The 14,531-nt window shown below is 51.1% G+C and overlaps 1 protein-coding gene across 1 annotated transcript in view; it reads right to left on the reverse strand.

Moving 5' to 3' along the window:
- The window catches only part of CAPN5 (calpain 5), a 58,240-nt gene extending 45,044 nt beyond the window's left edge, over positions 1 to 13,196 (reverse strand). Inside the window, exon 1 of the mRNA XM_009007388.5 lies at positions 13,084 to 13,196. The gene's annotated coding sequence lies outside the window, so the exon portion shown is untranslated. The remainder of the gene's footprint in view (positions 1 to 13,083) is intronic.
- Positions 13,197 to 14,531: the final 1,335 nt, after the last annotated feature.

Consider the following 14,531-nt stretch of genomic DNA (forward strand, 5'->3'; position numbering starts at 1 on the left):
AAGTCCAAATCCAGCAACAAGAGGGCCTCAAAGTCAGCACGGGCCTCTAAGCCAGCATACAAAGGGCCAAGAATAGGCAGAGCCATTTGAAGAGAACACTACTTACACTACTAAGTAACAAGGCTGATCACAAAGCTCACTGGGCACTGTTTCACAGACCAGAGGAACAGTATATAGAAAGTTCAGAAATAAGCTACAAGTATAAGGACACCTGACATATGACAAAAGAGACACCACAATGCACTAGAGAAAGGACTAATCTTTTCAATAAATGGTGCTGGGTCAGTTGGCTATCCATAAGGAAAAACGGTTGTCTTACCCCTACCTCAAACCGTATACAAAACTAATTCCAGATAGAGTTCAAATCTGAGAGGTAAAACAATAAAGCTTTTAGAAAAGAACATGAGAAAAAGAGTATATCCAAATGGCCTAAAACTGGAAGAAAAAGTGCTCAACATCACTAATCATTAAGGAAATGCAAATTAAAACCACAATACGATACTGCTATACCCCCACTAGAATGACTTAAGTGAAATACACACACACACACACACACACACACACACACACACACACACAATCCCAAGTGAAGCTCTTATGCATTGGTGATAGGAGGATAAATTGGTATAATCACTTTGCAAAACCATTTGACTATATCTATAATCTAGTAATTCCACTGCTAAGAATATGTCCAATAGAAATGCAAGCATATAGTCACCAAAAATCATGTACAAGAATGTTTATTGCAGTAGTATTTGTTAGAACTGAAAATCAGAAACAAGCTAAATGTTCATCAACAAATGAATGAATCAATATGTTGTTGTATATTCATATAATGGAATACTAAAGAATAATGAAAATGAACAAATTGTTGTTGCACACAACCCTATGGATGGATCTTACAAGCATATTATGCAAGAGAAGTAATATTACATGATTCTATTTAAATATAATTGAAAATCAAGGCTAGCATTACCCCATTACCAAAGCCAGATAAAGACACTACAAGAAAAGAAAATTACAAGCCATTATCCCTTATGAACGTAGATGTAAAACCTTCAACAAAATACTAGCAAGCAAGCTGGGTATGATGGTGCATGCCTGTAGTCCCAGCTACTCAGGAGTCTCAGGCAGATAGCAAGACCCAGTTTCTGGAAAAAAAAAAGGCAAATAATTCAGAAGCACATTAAAAGGATCATTCACCATGATCAAGTAATATTTATCTAAAGAATGCAAGGATAGTTCAACATATGCAAATAAATAAACATGATACATAATATTAACAGAATGAAGGGCAAAAATTGGTCATCTCGTTGAATTTAAAAAAACACATTTGACAAGATTCAACATCCTTTCATGATAAAAACTCTCAACAAAATAGGTATAGAAGGAATACACAGAAGTCAGTAGTATTTTTATACATTAACAACACATTATTCAAAAAACAGTCAAGAAAACAATCCCATTTACAATAGTTACTAGGAGAAAAGAAATGCTTGGGAATAAATATAACCAAGAAGGTAAAAGACCTGTACACTGAAAAATATGAAACACTGATGAAAGAAACTGAAGACACAAATGAATGGAAAGATTCTGTATACATGGATAAGAAGAATTAGTATTGTTAAAATGTCCATTCCACCCAAAACAATCTACAGATTCAGTTCAATCTCCTATCAAAATTCCAATGACATTTTTTGTAGAAATAAAAAACAATCCTTAAAATTCATACAGAACCACAAAACACCCTGAATAGTCAAAGCAATCTTAAACAAAAAGAACAAAGCTGAAGGCATCACACTACCTGACTTCAAAATATACTACAAAGCTATAGTAACCAAAACAGCATGGTACTGGCTCAAAAATGGACACATAGACCAATGGAACAGAACAGAATGCCCAGAAATGAATACATACATTTAATATGTCAATTAATTTTCAACAAAAGTGCCAAGAACACACAAAGGGGAAAGGAGAGCCTCTCCAATAATTGGTGTTGGGAAAACCGGATGTCCACCTGCAGAAGAATAAAAGTTTTCCTGTCTCTCATCATATGCAAAAATTGACTCAAATGGACTAAACACTTAAATATAAGACCTGAAATTGTGAAACTACTAGAAGAAAACACAGGAAAAGCTGTTATGACATTGATCTGGACAAAGATTTTTTAGATATTATCCCAAAATTACAGACAACAAAAGCAAAAACAGACAAAAGTGGATTACATAAAGCTAAAAATTTTCTGCACAACAAAGAAAACAATCAACAGAACAAAGAGAAGACCTACAGAATGGGAGCAAATGTTTGCAAACCAGGCATCGGACACGAGTTAATATCCAGAATATAGAAGAAACTCAAGCAAATCAATAGCAAAAACAAAAAAAAAAAAACAAACAAACAAACAAACAAACAAAACCACCGTAATGATCTGATTTTAAAATGGGCAAATGATCTGAATAGACATTTCTCTAAAGAAGACATACAAACGGTCAATAGGCATGTAAAAAAATGCTCATCACTAATCATTAGGGAAAAGAAAATCAAAACCACAATGAGATATCACTTCCCACCTTTTGGCTTTTATAAAAAAAGACAAAAGAGGCTGGGCATGGTGGCTCATGACTGTAATCCCAGCACTTTGGGAGGCTGAGGTGGGTCAAATATCTGAGGTCAGGAGTTCGAGACCAGCTTGGCCAACATGGTGAAACCTGTCTCTACTAAAAATACAAAAATAAGCTGGATGTGGTGGCACACACCTGTAATCCCAGCTACTCGGGAGACTGAGGCAATAGAATGGCTTGGACCCAGGGGTGGCGGGGGTGAGATTGCAGTTAGTTAAGATCACACCACTTCATTCCAGCCTGGGTGATAGAGCAAAACTCTATCTCAAAAAAAAAAAAAAAAAAAAGCATGATATCTTATTAAAAAAAAAAGATACATCTTTTATGAAAAAAAGACAAAAGTGTGATATCTTATTAGAAAAAAACAAAAGACACATCTTTTATAAAAAGAACTTTAAAAAATATTTTTACAAAAGATACTTTTTTTTACAAAAAAAAGATGAGTGTAGGTGAGGATATGGCGAAAGGAAACCCTCGTACACTATTGGTGGGAATGTAAATTAGTACAGCCATTACAGAAAACAGTGTGGAGGTTTCTCAAAAAATTAAAAATAAAAATACCTATGATCCAGCAATCCCACTACTGGGTATAAATCCAAAGGAAGTAAAGTTGGTATGTTGAAGACATATCTGCACTCCCGTGGCCACTGCAGGACTGTTCCCAGTAGCCAAGATATGGAATCAACCTAAGAGTCCATCAATGGATGAATGGATAAAGAAAATGTGGTTATATACTGCAATGTAATACAATTCAGCCATAAAAAGAAGGAAATCTCATCACTAGTAACAACATGGATGAACGTGGAAGACAATATGCTAAGGGAAATAAGCCATGATCTTCCTCATGGGTGGAATTTTTAAAAAGTTGAACTCATAAAAGCAGAAAGTAGAATGATGGTTAACAGGGACTGAGGGGTGAGGGTGGGGAGGAAGGTTGCAGAGATGTTGGTTAAAGGACACAAAATTTCAGTTAGATAAGAGGAATTAGTTCAAGAGATCTGTAAGTTCAAGAAATCTATTACAATATTGTAACAATAGTTAATAACAATAGATTATACTCTTGAAAATTGCTAGAAGTAGACCTTTTTTTTTTTTTTTTTTGGAATCTCACTCTGTTGCCCAGGTTGGAGTGCAGCAGCATGATCTCGGCTCACTGCAACCTCCATCTAATGGAGTCAGGCGATTCTCCGGGCTTGGCCTGCCAAGTAGCTGGGATTACAGGCGCCTGCCACCATGCTCGGCTAATTTTTGTATTTAGTACAGATGGGGTTTCGCCATGTTGGCCAGGCTGGAGTCTAGCTCCTGACCTCTAGCGATCTGCCTGCCTCAGCCTCCCAAAATACTGGGATTACAGGCATGAGCTACCATGCCTGGCTGAGTAGATTTGGAGTGTTCTCAGGACAAAAAAGTATGTGAGGTAATCAGTGTGTTAATTAACTTGACTTAGCCATTCCGAAATGCACACACCTTTCAAAATATTTCGTTGTACATGATAAACATTTACAATTTTTGTCTATTAAAAATCAGTTTCTTTTTTAAGTAAAGCAAAGCCAGCATAACTCATCTACAGTGCACAGAAAGCAGGATTTGGCTATCTTCGGGGCAGTGACTGGAAGAGGTGTGAGAGAGCTTCTGCTGTTCTGGTGAAATTTCTGGATCTGGGTGGTGGTTCCATGGGTGTGGTCCCTGTGAAAATCCACTGAGCTCTACACTCATGACCTATGCACCTGTCTGTAGATCAGTTACATATGCTTCAATGAAAAGGTAAACAAAAAAAGCCAGCTCGGTGGCCCTGGGAGGGAGGGGTGGCTGAACGTGGTGACACAGGTCTCAGCAGATCCAGGTCCTTCACACTGTAGCCCTGTCCAGCTGGACACTACATAACCAGGTGGGATGACCTGGGGGAAGGGAGACAGAATGGGAAAGTGCCCCAGGCTGGGTCTGAGCACTAGCCTTTGTCACACGCAGGCTGTGTGACCTTCTGCGAGCTTCCTCTGATCCTCAGCCTCCTCCTCTAGCTCTCAGGATGCTTGAGTGTCTCAACACTTGGAGCATTCCACAAGAAGGTCCTACAGGTGTATGGCACCCCAACACCCCAACTGAGCACACCACCTGCAAGGTTTCCTCTGCATCTGAGAAAGGGAGATGCCAGCCAGAGACCATCCCTGGGGGGTGTTTTCAGCCCTGAGGGAGGCAGCATGGTCCTCAGAAAAAAGGGGAGGGAAGGGGTATGGGGCAGAGATCATGGATGAAGCTGCAGAGGACCCCGCCAGAGGCCCCAGGATACCAGGTACAGGAGTCTGGTTTCATCCTAAGGTGAGGAGGAGTGTGAAAGGGTGCTGAACAGGGGAGGGATTTGGTCACAGCTGTCTTGGGGAGCCCCATCTGGATGCCACATGGGAAACAAACTAGAAAAGTATAAGACTAGACCAGAAACACCAGAAGAACAGCCACAGGACTTGGACTGGCATTCACATGGCAGGCTCACATGTGGATGCAGAGGATCTGGGCTTCAGAGCCAAGTGAGAGAGAGGCTCAACCCTTCCTGGTAGCCAACCAGCAGTGGGGGTAAAGGGAGAACACAGAAATGCCTGATGGGGGTCCTTCTCCTGTGATCCACTGCCTCATACCCCACAGTGGTGCCCAGCACAAAGCACAGGCCTGGCAGAGTGGATGTCACTCAGTGCTGGTCAAAGGAGCCAGTGACACACTTGCCTATTCCCTGCCAATCAAAGCCCCCTTCTCCCACCTCCCTTCCTCAGCCTCTTCTCCTCTCTCAAGGGAAGACACCCCCCACTGCCACCCTTTACCATATGAACAGGGAAGGGCTGAACAGCTAGGGCTTCATCATTCAGGGGATACAGTAAATTCCAGCTGTCGCTGGCTGACAAGGAGGGGGCCAGGGGAATGGTGGTGGCCCTCCGAGATGGAGCCTGAGCAGGGCCTGAAGGATAGGTGCAGGGAGACAGAAAAGGTAGGAGGGCACTGGGTGGGCAGAGCCTGGGGGGGGAAGCTGGGAGGACCAGCTCTGCAGGGCTGGGGATGACAGGAAGGGGGGCATTGGCACTTACTGGGGCACAGGGGAGCCAGGGGCAAGACTAAGGGTCAGATGCTGATGCAGTGACCCAGGACTGAAGTTTCCTGGCTTGAGCCACAGCAGGGAAGGTGAGAAGCCAGAGGGACCTGGAAAGGGCAGAAATTTCATTTGGTGGCTGCCTGGTTATTTGTGTTTTTGATTTTGTTAATGTATTTATCCCCTTCTGTCTCACACCCCATCCTCTATCTGCTCCTAAGTCACCATCTAATAAGATGCTTAGAGTGTGTCTCTGCCTTTTCGTGGGTGTACTGTGACCTCCCAGGCCCCTGTCTCTCCGACGCGTCATGTGCTGAGGAATGGATGGCAGGATGGGGAGGGAGAATGTGCTGTGGAGGGAGGGCCAGGCTCAGGGCCACCTCAGGCTCCCCGCCTCTGGGCCACCCAGAGCTCTGGGCTCCTGGGTGCTGGCGCCAGAGCCAAGGCAGCCAGGCACAGTGAGTCATTCCAGCTACCACCAGGCGAGCTGGCACCAGGGCTAGGAAATCCTGTCTTTCTTCTCCCCTCCCCTCCCCTCTCCTTCCCTTATCATTTCTGCGTCCATTCTCCGCCCGGCTGCTGAGTGATCTTTCTAACATAAATCCCACCAGGCCTCTGCCCTGCTGGGAGACACAGAAGGCCTGACGGGCAGGGTCAGGGGTATACAGGGCATGGGGTCTCTGGCTGGTCCTGGGGGAATGGTGGTCCTGCAGCTGTGATGTCCCCCGGCGGTACATGTGAGGGCTGTGCTGGCTGTAGGCCTGACTCTCTGTGACCCTGACTGAGTCAGAGGCCTGACCCTGCGGCTGTTCCTCATCTGGGAATCAGGTCCTGCCCAGGGTGCTGTGAGCAGGAGGGAGCATAGCCAGCAGAAGCCGCTGTAGTAAGCAGCACCTGTAAGCAGGTGGCCAAGGGAGAGGAGCATCTTAAAGGATGTTCTAGCTCAGGTGTTCCTGCCAGCCTTGGGCAAGACAGGAAGAAGCTGAGGACCTGGCCATACTTGGAGGTGGAGACTTCGTTGGGCAGAGGGCAGACCCAGGCCAGGTCCTGCAGAGAAAGTGCTGAAAGTGGGCAGATGCAGCTGGGCATCTCGGTGCAGGACACTTTCTCTCATCGGGGTGGGGTGGGGACTGTGTACTCGCTCACTCCCCACAGGGGAGACAACCTAACAAAATGGGACTTGATCAGCTTACTGAAACCACCTCTGCCTCGCTGTGCTGCATGAGCCCAGGCAAGCCCCTGCCCTCTCTGGCCACAGGCTCTTGCCATTGAGGGATGGGGAGGGGAACACAACGCATCCTTTTTCAATCTGGCAGGTTTATCACCAGGACACCTTTTTCTCCACTTCTTGCACAGGCAGGCCCTAGACTCAAGTCCCTACACCTGTCTCCAAGACTCAAGGTTTGGAGACTGGTGAGACAGTGCCCATTTCTCAGATTGGGGAACAGGGGTGTGCCATTCCTCAGCGCAAGCTCCTGCACGACCTCAGAAATGAGCTGTGCTGTTCTCATTACACAGAGGGGAGGCAGAGGCTCTGAGGGGAGAGAGGACATTTGGGGCGGAGGCTTGAACCTGTCCCATGTCAAAGTCCTGCTCCTCCTGGCTCACCACCCCTCCCTGGAGCAGTGACCCACTCTCCAGCCCTGGGTGTCCTGCTCAGGTGTGCCCCCCATTCCAACTTCACTCGTACACCTTCCCAGTGCCTGACCAAGGGGCAGTGAGGAGTCAGACGGGGGGCTCTGCCCTAGAGGTCGGCCTGGTGATGGCGACAAGGCAGAGATCTGCTCTCAAGGGGAGTGACTTGTTCACACCGGGCAGGGACGGCTGCATAGAGGAAGGAGCATCGAAGCATCTCAAAGGTAGACAATGATTTCAAGAGATGCAGGAGGTGGAAGGTTTGGGGAGGAAAGAATATTCTGGGAGGAAGAAATCATTTAGGCAAGTCGGGAGGACAGGGTTCAGCGGAGAGGGAAGAGGAAACAGAGAAATATTGCCACAGCTGGGTTGTGGCCAGCTCTGAAAGCCAGGCTAAGAACTCAGTCATGAGATGGGGGGACGATGATTTATGAGAAGGTCAAAGGGAAAGGAGGCCCAGGACGCAGGCAGGGAGGCCAGGCTGTAGACAGGCCCCTGAGAAAACAGCGGGGCCTAGTATGGCGTGGCCTTGGCCATGGGGATGAAACAGAGACCCACACAGAGGCAGGTCGGCGGCAGGCAGACAGGGGCTCTGAATTTGGCTAGGGTTCTTCCCAAGGCGCCGGGGGCTCATCGCCTCATGCGATGGAAGACCACGACTCCCTTTGTGTGATGGCAGATAACATCTCACCCCCTCATGCAATGGCAGACCACGTTTCACCGCCTCGTGCAATGGCAGACACATCTCTCTCACCCCCTCGTGCAATGGCAGACCACGTCTCACCCCCTCGTGCGATGGCAGACCACGTCTCACCCCCTCGTGCGATGGCAGACCACGTCTCACCCCCTCGTGCGATGGCAGACCACGTCTCACCCCCTCGTGCGATGGCAGACCACGTCTCACCCCCTCGTGCGATGGCAGACCACGTCTCACCCCCTCGTGCGATGGCAGACCACGTCTCACCCCCTCGTGCGATGGCAGACCACGTCTCACCCCCTCGTGCGATGGCAGACCACGTCTCACCCCCTCGTGCAATGGCAGACCATCTCTCCGGGAGAGCAGTGTGCTGGCAGCACTTCCAGGCCCCCTGCACTACTCTAAGCCACTTCCTATTCCTGACCACGGCAGCTTTGAATGCCAGCACCTGCTCCCCATGCCCAGGCAGAGGGCAAATCAGAGCTTTAAGATATCAGCCTGGGCAACATCCTGTCCACATACCCATCCTCTGATGGGGAGACTGAGGCCAGCGAGGGGCAAAGCAGTTAACCTCTTTGTGCTTCAGAATTCTCATCAGTAAAATAAAGTTATTTCCTGCTCTACTGGCCCAACCTGCTCCTTACCCCACATACCAGGCAGGACTTGGCTGTAACAGGCCTAAGTATCCTCATCTGCAAAGCGGGAACCCCCAGCTCCATCCAAAAGCGGGACCTCCCATCACCCCTTGTAAGGTGATAATGAGCATCTAATGATCCTGCAAAGCCCTGGGCTTATTGTGTGAATGTCTGAAATGAGCTGCACTCCACCCTGAAAGGTCCAACATGCTGTCAAATGCAGGCAGGGTTCAGACACCAGGGCCACCCATCCCTACCAGAGATGCCCTTCCTCCAAACATCCCTGAGCTCTGGCTACCAGGGGCTCAGGCTGGGGCACTGGGGCCAGGGCTACAGTCATGCCTGGTCCCCAAGGCTCCTGGCTGGTGGGGAGACAGACATTTAGAGTGACCTCCTGGGGTAACAGGACTGTGACTGGGGAAGCCAGCCTTAGTGGGCACTGGGGTGGGGGCGGGGGCTGGAAATGGTGCCTGCAGTGATGCTGCAGTCAGCTCCTGGGGTGGGCTGAATGATGGCCCCCAAAGATACTCCCAACCGAATCCCTAGAACCTGTGAATGACACCTGGTATGGCACAAGGGACTTTGTAGATGTGATTAAGGATTGCGAGATGGGGAGACGAGCTTGGCTTATCTGGGTGGACCCTGAATGTAATCACAAGTGTCCCTATAAGTGAAAGGCGGAGGGGATCTGCCAGCAGAGGAGGAAAGGGCAATGAGACAGTGGAAGCAGAGCCTGGGGTGACGTGGCCGTAAGGAATTCCAGCAGCCACCCGAGGTTGGAAGAGCCGGGAACAGAACCTCCCTTGGATCCCACAGAAGGAGCCAGCCTGGATTTTAGCCCCATTAGAGTTACAGGGGACTTCTCACCTCTGAAACTGTAAGAGCATAAATCTGTATTGTTTTCAGCCACCAAGTGTGGTAATTTGTCACAACAGCGATAGGAAAGTAATATGCTCTTGAGTGATGCTGTTCCTGAAGAGTAGTAATGGGAGCCGGGGGGTGGGGTGGGGCAGGGTCCTGGGCCCCACCTGCCTCTCCTGCCCGGAGAAGCCTGTGAGGGAAATGAAGTTCTTACACCCTGGGTTGCTCCACTGTACATCAAAGTCACCCCACGTCAGTTTCTTAGTTACCGCTGTGAGTAACAAATCATTTGGGTCCCACCTCACTCTGACTGGCAGAAGTTACACAGCAGCGGGCAGCACTGGTTGAACAGGGGCTGGCTGAGTGGGGCAGGTAGGTCAAGCCAGTGGGCTCCCAGCCTTCTGTTCACTATCCCAGGGGCACACCCTGGCGGTGAAGGGCAGCTGGAGACCATAGAGGGGCTTTGGTATGCTCCGGCCACCAGCACCTTCTCCCACATGCCCACTGTGGCAGAAAACTATCCCTGGGAAAGCTCGGGTCCCTGGAAGCACATATGGAAACAAGCAGAATGCGGAGCAGTAACCCAGGCCCTAGAGGGGGAGCACACATCATCCACAGCTTCCCTGTCCAAGCCTGAGGCTGGCTTCCTAAGACATCCAGATTCAAACGGCAAAGGGACCTGGCCCATTTGCCTTTGGTGAGCAGGGAAAGGCAAAGCCTGAGCCCACAGTTTGGTGAGCAGCTCTGCCTGCAGTGAAGCCAGGCAATCCCAGGTCATCTCCACCAGCCCAGAAGAGGGGCTCAGAGGTAGGCAGCAGGAAGGCCAAGCCTCAGGACCACAGTGGACCCAGGAAAGTTTTGAATAGGGACCAGGGATGGAAAGGCAGAAGAGGTCTCAGAGGGCACTCGAGGGGTGCCTGGGAGGGGCTCTGAAGGTACTCAAAACACTTGAATAGATGGGGACAGAGACAGGGCAGGTGAGAAGCCCAGCTGCAGAGAGGTTGCTGCCAGCTGTCCAGGAGGCTGCCGGGGAGGGGCGGGGGTGTTGCAGAGCCCAGGGCTCATTGCTGGGCTTTTTGCTCAAACTGGGGTGCTCCTGGGTGCTCAGCCCTTGCCTCTCCTCAGAAGCTAGAAGCTTTTGGGGAGGCCAAGGGACTTGGTCAGGCAGAGACCTCCCATAAGCAGTACTTCTCACCCACTAAAGCCAAGAGAGGCTTCTGCTTCAATAGGAGAGGCCTGTTTCCTTCCACCCTTCATCTCCCAATGTCAGCCCCTTGTCCCCAGGGAAGGAGCTAAGTGATGCTGACCACCAACTGCTATTAATAATAATGGCTACCAAACACCATGTACTTAGAAAGATGCACTCAGTGACACGATCTAAGTTCATCTTCATCATCCCCCAAGTCCCTGTGAACAGGCAACACGTATCCCCATTTCATACATGAGAAAACTGAGACAGAAAAGGAAAGTTCTCTGCCTCAAGGTCATAGGCAGGTAAGAAAGTACAGAGATGATCTCAGCCAGAAAAAAGATCAGACACATGATTTAGGCCCTGTAGGTAGTAGAGGGTACCTGCTGAGGATGCAGGGGGTGCCTCCTGTTTGGAGACCAGGACTCCAGGGCTGACCTGAGAGCCTTCCAGGAAAGCAGGTGCAGAAGCAGCCAGAGACAGCGCTGGCCTGGGAGCAGTGTCCCAGATGTCACCCCCAAAAGCCCAGAGGCATCTCACAACCACCCTGTCCAACAGTCAACTTATCAGCTTACTCCCAACTTGCTCCACCTCAATGGTGGTCCCATCTCACAAAGGCAGCTCCACCCACCTTCCCCAGCACTGGGGCCCTGTGCAGCCCCTGGGCACCTCCTGCCTACAGCATCCCTGCTCTGGGAACCTTTACCAGGGCCCTTCCTCCCTGTCAAGCCTAGCCCTGTGTGGGGAGCAGAGGAAAGCAGAAAGGAGAGCCCTCTCCCTGCTATGGCCTCCTCCTTACAGCCCTCAATGGCAGCCCACCCACTACTGCAGCCAAAAGTGACACTTCTCAGACACACATCTGACCTACTTAATCCGCAGTCCACCCCGCCAGCATGCATTTTCACACCACCAGACCTTTACTCATGCTGTTCCTGGGTCTGCAATGCCCTGCCTTTTCTTTTCCGCTTGGTGGACTTCTTTGAGACCCAGCCCCAATGAATCTGCAAGTGAACTCATCCCCAGCTCCTGGGCACCCATCAGTCCCTGCCTTGTGCTCCCAGCACTGGGTACAATTCTGAGTGGGGCCTTATCTGTGGACCCACTGCCTATCTCCTCAGAAGAGAGGCTCCTTGTGGCAAAGATCCCGCCTGAGCACCTCTGTGTGCTAGCAACCAGCCTGGCCTGGCCTGCAGCAGCAGTGGGGTCCACCATACCCTGCCCAGGAAGCAAAGGCAGCCAAGCCACCCCACTCCTGGACCCTGGAGACAGAAGCAAGGAGCAGCCTGAGGACCCTGGGAGGTGTCAGTCCTCGCAGAACACAGTGGTTCCCCCAGCAGGCCTCAGACTCATCCACTTGGCAGAGCCTCACCCTCTCTTCCAAGAAGTCTGCCCAGATCTCTCTCTCCCCTGAGTCCTGGGATAGTCACCCTCAGTACTTTTCTCTCCAAACCACAGGTGTAGGAAAGAGACTCTGGGTTGAGAGCCAGGTAGACCCCCTGGGTGTTCAAATTCTGGCTCAGCAGCCCTGACTGGGCAGCTGACTTCACCTCTCTGTGCCCCACTGTGCTCATCTGTATAGAACTTGGGGCTGAATCCCACACATGAAATGACTCAGAGAGAGAAAGTGGCACCTGTTAATGATCTTTGGTCCTACCTCACCTCTGGTCCCCTAGTCCAGTCTTCCGAGACCCCCCAACACAGAGGAACAGAGGTGGGAACTCTGAGGTCTGAGAAACCAAAGATCCATTCCCTCCCAGACCACCCTCCCACACTCCCACAACACACGCGCGCGCACACACACACACACACACACGTGCGCGCACCCTGCAGTCAAGGAGAAAAGCTCCCATTCAACCTGAGGAGAAGTGCCAAGAAGCGGATAGGCTGGGACAGCAGGAGCCTCGGCCCTACTCCTTCCCCAAGTCTGGGTTGGGGAGCACCCAGAAGGGGTTGGTGGATTGCAGGGATGAAAGGGGGGTAAAGGAGGGAACAGAAGAGGGGAATTGTAAGGAAGACGAGAGGAAGGGACAGTCTAGCTCCGGATGTTAGGCGCGCCCAGCGCGTCCACACTAGGAAAACGACTTGGAAACACCCAGAGGGTGGTGAAAAAAAAGCTCCTCGCCGGGGGTGGGGGTGGGGAAGAGTCCAGGGGGGCCAGGCGGATCCTCCAGGCCCCCGCCCCTAGCCTGCGCTCACTTCCTTTCCCCCCCGGGCCCGAGGGAGATGCAGCCTCGCTATCGATTCGTGGTCCCGGAGCACACACTGGCCCTCGCTGCACCCGCACACGCCCCCCCGAAACACACAGACACAAACACACACACATACACAAGCACACGCGCGATCGCACACGCCTCCCTCCGCCCGCCTCCTACCGGCCGCGCCGCCGTGGGTCCAGTCGGGCTCCCCGGATACAGGCACGGCGCCAGCGCTGGAGCGGAGGCTGCAGCTGCTCGGTGCAGCGGCCTCAAGCTCTGGCCCGAAATCCAGCTGAGGCTGGCTTGGGGCGGAGGCTGGCGCTGGCACTCCCCAGGTTCTGGCAGCCCGGCCCCGCCCCGCCCCGCCCCGCCCGCAGACTCCGCCCATTGAGAACTGGAGGCGTGGTCTAGCGCGGGGCGGGGCGCGCGGATGCGCGCTTGCGCACCGATGCCTCGGGCGGCCACCCCGAGGGGCGGTGGGTTCCAGCCTGGAGGTTGAAGTGGAGCTTAGGGCCCCTAGCGGCACTCGCCGCCCCTCCCGGCTCAGTCGGGCCTTCGCTCTCCCTACTTCCCAACCTGTCAGTCCGTGGTTGGGGCGCATCCCCGTGGGCAGCCTCCTGAGGGCCGGCTGCACCACTAGGGATCTGGCAGGGGTGGAGGTGTAGCCCCCTCGAGGGCAGCCCGGGGACACCGCTGACTTGGGGCCCACGTCTGGTACTGAAGGCCCGCAAGGGCCGGGGTGGCTGGCAGGACATGGACTTGGTGGGTGGCGCACCTCCCTTTCCATGCTCCATCTTCATAGCCACCCCAAGTTTTCGGATGGAGAAGAGGGAGCCCTAGGCCCCAGTGAGCCGCAGAGGGCGCCTGTCCGATGGGAAAACTGACCCCGCCCGTGTTGAGCACTTAACCCAGTGCTGCGACGGGCTCCCGGGCTCATGTTTGACTGTCCATGACTGGCTCCCAAAAGCTCCTGGCATAGTGCCAAAATTTGGTTTCCTGATCTGTAAAATGGGGACTATAATCTCTACCCACCACGGCAGTTTGGGAACTCCGATAGAGAAGGTTTAGGGGTGACCAATTTTTGCCTATGAGCTCAGGGGTGCCACCTTCCCCCGCCCTGGAGCAGCAAGACAGACGCCCATCTGATCTGATGAGCCCATCAGCCCACTTGTCTCAGGCCCCCTCATCCTCCCCCTCCAGTTTGTTTCCCAGTCTTGGTTAATGATTTCATCAACCTCTTACGTTACCAAAACAAACTTGGGTCCGCCCACCCAGTGCAGGGAAGACAAACACTGACATCAGGATTTGCACCGGCAGAAAGGGAAGCATTTATTGCAGGATGCTAAGCAAGGAGAATAGGTCAGCTAATGGTTAAGACCCAGACTCCCCAATGGTTTACATGTAAGGTTTTAAAAGGTGGAGAGACAGAGGTTATATGAAAAGTCATAAATAAATACTCTGGGGCTACACATTGGCTTGGCCCAAAAAGGTGAGATATTTTGAGGCAGGGGACTTACAGGTCATAGTGGATTCAGAGATTCTGTGATTTGCAATTGGTCTAGGACGCAAGACTGTCTTAAAAACCCGGGGTTAACAGATAGTAATATTAAGCATTGGCCTATGGG

This window comes from Callithrix jacchus, chromosome 10 (genome assembly GCF_049354715.1).
Source record: "Callithrix jacchus isolate 240 chromosome 10, calJac240_pri, whole genome shotgun sequence".
Classification (NCBI taxonomy): domain Eukaryota; kingdom Metazoa; phylum Chordata; class Mammalia; order Primates; family Cebidae; genus Callithrix; species Callithrix jacchus.